At 38.4% G+C, this 4,817-nt stretch overlaps 1 long non-coding RNA gene across 2 annotated transcripts in view; it reads right to left on the bottom strand.

The window, feature by feature from the left end:
• Window positions 1-566: 566 nt before the first annotated feature.
• LOC148214606 (uncharacterized) overlaps window positions 567-4,817 on the bottom strand; it is a 30,524-nt gene continuing 26,273 nt past the window's right edge. For both annotated transcript variants that reach the window (XR_015797944.1, XR_015797943.1), the window contains exons 2-3: window positions 1,711-1,828; window positions 567-1,114 (exon numbers count right to left, since the gene is read on the bottom strand). This is a non-coding gene — a long non-coding RNA (uncharacterized LOC148214606). The remainder of the gene's footprint in view (window positions 1,115-1,710; window positions 1,829-4,817) is intronic.

Raw genomic sequence — 4,817 nt, 5'->3', positions numbered from 1 at the left:
TGATGAAGTCCTTTTTTTCCCCTCTGCAGAAGAATACGGGTATCTGCCTCATTAATGACATTTCTTTCTACAGAAAACTCTACACACGCTATCACTTTCTTTAAAGAAGGGTTATGACTAAAAGGGAGAGGCTGAAGGTGATATCGTAATAAGAAAAGGAACAGCCCTGTGACCAAAACTACTTCATTGTAGTTATAAGTGTCCAGACAAATCCATTATTGTGTTACAAGCTTGATCAGATGCGATATGATCTTCCAACCTGTCTGGATTTAGAATTTTGATAATATAACAAGGATACCCTCAGAGTCTTCAGGAGAGATGTCTGCTGAGAATGCTCCGTCGTTTGCTCTAAGCATCTCAGGATGTGCACCTTCCCCATCTTACCTTTGCCTTTTTAAATAAATAAAGCAGGGGGCCTGCAACCACCCTGTACTTTTACTGTACGGGAATGCGTGGATGCACTAGGTCAGTGTTTCTCAACCTTGGCCAGTTTAAGATGGGTGGACTTCAACTCCCAGAATTCCCCAGCCAGCATGGCTGGCTGGGGAATTCTGGGAGTTGAAGTCCACCCATCTTAAACTGGCCAAGGTTGAGAAACACTGACCTAGGTGTTATCTGAAGTAAAGATGGTTCAGGAGACCTTTTCCCCTTAAATTGAAAGTACATGGTTTACAATGAAAACCACTTGGGAAGGAAGGTGGTGTCTGCCAAGAAAGTTGTCTGTGAACCGGTGATGGAATATAATTTAATGGTATCTCAGCTATGTGGATAGATGATTAAATAAAAGGTAGGTGGATGGGAATGATGGATGGAATGACATATTTTGCATACAAAAAAAGCCACATTCACTCCCTGGCATCTCTACACAGGGCTAGAAAATAGTTCCATCAGAAACCCTGGAGAGCTGCAATAATGTTCAGCTAGACAGACAGTTCCAAGCCAAATGAAGCCACAATCCGATCCAGGAAAAGACAGCACATAATATGCATCAGAGTAGAGCTGTGCAAGTTTCAGATTTGTCGTCAAAAAGATGCTTCAGAGTACAGGAGAGTATGAATGTAGCACCAGTCTGCAACTCCTTACATCACATGCTGCAGAGAACAGCCTCATGATCCTGAAAAAAAAGATGCAGCTGCTTTAAAGACTGATCACTCTGATGCACCTTTTTGCCTTCAAATCTAAAGTGCTGTACAGCTTTAATATGGATATTCAGAGAAAGACAAAAACTAAACAGAAGGTCCTAAGTCTATGAAAACCAAGGGTTAGTAATACACTGATGACCTTTCCAGAGTTGTATTCCAGAATACAGTGGGCAGACAGAAGCTAGGCTGCTTTTCTCTACCCCACAGACTTTAACAGCAGGCCTTTCATAATCAGGAAATGCTTTTTGAGAATTTAGTAGCAATGTTTCTTGTCAACCTCTAGGGGTCAGTGCAACCTAGATTTTGATGGCATGCTCACATCCTTTTTGCTGTTCAACTCCCATAGCATTATAATCTTTGCTTGTATCTGTGCTAGCAAATTGGCACTGTCATTGTCAGTTGTAAACCACATCACACCCCCTGGAACTTCACTGCAATCAGTTCTGAACAGCAGGACTCCTCAGTCAAGGAACAGGAATCTTCTACAAAGTCCTACCTTGCTGAGTGAGCGGCAGTATTTACATGGACTAAGTGAAAACATGCAAACTGTCTCTGTGATTTCCCTTACCTTGTCTTTGTCCAAGTCCTAATCGTTAACAGAATCCCTCCCTACTGATATTTTCACTATACTGGAAGAAGCAAAAACTCAATCTTGAAGGTTGAAGAGGTCCAGGATGTCTCTCATCCTACAGAAAAAGGATTAAATGGTGATAATGTCAGTTAATTTAAGCAAAGCAGGGAAAGGAAATGGCTTAGGACATGAAGCAGAACATAAACAGAAAATAAGCGTGCTAGTTTGAGGGGGCTGCAATTGCATGATGTAGAAAGGGGAATGGATGCAGTGGTGGTTTCTGGGGGACAAACCAGGAAACTGCACAGAGCCTCACAGTTCCCCCCCCCCATCTACCCCATTTATTAATAAGTGAAGATTTAACATAGGTTTGAATTACAACTAACAAAAAGTCTATAACTTTTATTTCATATATTTTGTAATATTTTTCATATCTGAAACAGAAGACATAGTATGTTACTGTTGTTTCCACATTAAACAATGATTAATTCTTTCCTCTTGTAGATGACAGAAAATATGTTCCTACATCCACCTGTGTTTATCAGGCAGTCATGGGAATTAACTAGTTGGTTGTTAACTGGAATGAGAAGACTCTTCATAGAATGTAACATTTATTATAGGAAAATACCTACAAATAAGCTATTTTAAAACCATGGTAGTAGTATTTGCCAAAAAGCTAAAGAGGCATAGATGGATCCTAGATGGTAAGGAGATAGAATAAGTGAGGTCATTCAAGTATTTGGGCATCCATTTTACTGAAACAGTAGCATGGAAAACACATAGCATCAGCAAGAATGACAGCTATGAGATACTGTAAATGAGAGCCATTTGCTCCTTTTTTAATTCAAAAGGAGGCCAGTTAGTACAGCCTGGTCTTGGGATCTTCCAGGGGAAAACAATCTCATAGTAGACATATGGGCCCCAATTGGGGGGTTTAAGTAAACTTGAGGAACTGGGGGGGGGTGGTCCAGAACAAGTTCATGACATCAGTTCTAGCTTTAGCCCTATGTACACTGGCAGTGATGTTGAAATTAGAAGTGGACCTTCCATTGATTTATATAAGGGTAAGAAAGCAATAATTTTATATTATAGGAGACTAATTCTCATGCCCAACACTTATTTGGCAAAACATTGCTTCCACAAATAATTTAACAGCAGTAGGTGGGTAAATTCATGTTTAAAACTATTCTTGCAATTTTTACTAGATCAATCAGGAACTGTTGAGTGACATAAATTATCATACATTATTGAGGCATTACTTATTTTAAAAAAAATTTAGACAAGATAAAGAGCATGTACACAAGCTTAAGTTGGCCAAGTGGTACTGATTTCTTAAAGATGGAAAAGAAATGTCATCTTATTTACAATCTCTCACATCCCAACCTCTGAGACAAGCTTTCACAGAACTTCATTTTCAGACAATGCCAAAAGCCTATTTGGGTGGAAGATATAAAGGATTACCAATTACACATTGTTTATGCATTTGTGATAATTCACAAGTAGAAGATCTGATCCATTATTTATTACATTGCAAATTATATCAGGAACCCAGAGTAGATTTATTATGCCTTTGTTAACCCAGCTTAATCAGTCCAGCAAAGAAGAAAACATCCATTCCTGCTGACCTATATAGACAAACATGTAACAAAACAAGCTACATTGTTTGAAATGGCTTCAAGGAAGATACAAACACCAGTGTTGATACTACTATTAATTGTAGGGGGTATGAATTGAACTGATACAGGTTGTTGTAATTTTATATGAATTTTTCTAAAGCCTATGGTTGCAAATAAATGTACTGTATTAAATGTAACTACAGGTAGTCCTTGCTTAACAACCATTCATTTAATGACAGTTCGAAGTTACGACAGCCTTGGAAAAAGTGATTTAAAACCTATACTCCTACTTACAACCATTGCACCACCCCTGCGGTCATGTGATCGTGATTTGCGACCCTTTTTACAATGGTTGTTAAGTGAATCACATAGTCATTAAGCGAATTCTGGTAAGAAATGTCCATTGGGGAAACTGAATTTGCTTAATGACCATGTGATTCATTTAACAACCATAATAAAAAATGGTCGTAAAATTGGGTCCGGTCACATGGTGACTCGCTTAATGCCTGCCCCACTTAAACCAATTTTCCAGTCCCTATTGTGGTTGTTAAGCAAGGACTACCTGTAAATGTCAGTTGCCAACTTTGTATTTTTGCAAGTTAATAGTTTTAACTTTCATTTTTTAGAAAAACAAAAAAATACACTTGAAAAAAATTGAAATCCAACCAAGCCCATAGCTATTCTTAAGTTGGGGAAGGACACCAAAAGTAGGGATGGCAAGTTTTGTCACTTCAGTTGCTGTCTGTTACATTACAATGCAACAACTTTAAAGGTATTTGTAAAAACAGTGAGAGAAGATTTAGGAGAAATGGATGAACCTAGCCTAGTGCCAGCACCCTGGCTATGAGTTTTAATTTAATTTGGACTTTCTATTTGAGGGACAGAGTATTGTGCTTTCCTATAAAATAAGACTCTGACCTGAGAACTACACGACTCAGAATCCCTAATTTTATGCTGACCTTTGAAGAATTCAGCAAGGAAGCCATTTGGCTGCTGGGGGTGGGAACAAGCTCAAGGGAGGAGATATAACAATCTGGGGTACAAGCTATGGCCACTGCTAAGGTACAGGCCCTAGAATTCACATAAGTCAGCAAGGTAGCTTTATCAAGTTTTAAACTGAGATTTATGTCTTAGGATTTATGTCCGGTGGAATTCGGGTTTTTTTCCCCCAAAAAAATAATTGACCCTTTTACGTTAGTATTGATCCTTCTTAGGATTATGCCAGATGTCTGAAAAATCAAAAGTAGAATAGCATTTCATTTGAGACAGGAACATTAAAAAAGAAATTCCTTCCTCTTGAGAGCAGGTGATAATTATTTTTGGCTTAACATTATTGCTGCTAAGAGGTAAACAAAAATGGAGCAACATTTTTTTTTCTGCACATCCTTAAAAAGCCAAAGGGAAGGAGCTTGATGGATTTCTATCATCAGACTCACAATCTTGGTGCTCTACATATTTGTTGTTTCTGGGTTCAACAAATGGGTTTTA

Source organism: Python bivittatus, unplaced genomic scaffold, assembly GCF_059951505.1.
Source record: "Python bivittatus isolate LINGU-HERP-01145 unplaced genomic scaffold, Pbiv_v1 ctg000610_np1212, whole genome shotgun sequence".
NCBI lineage: Eukaryota > Metazoa > Chordata > Lepidosauria > Squamata > Pythonidae > Python > Python bivittatus.
Note: the sequence above shows the minus strand (reverse complement) of the source record. Positions and strands in the feature narration are given on the sequence as shown.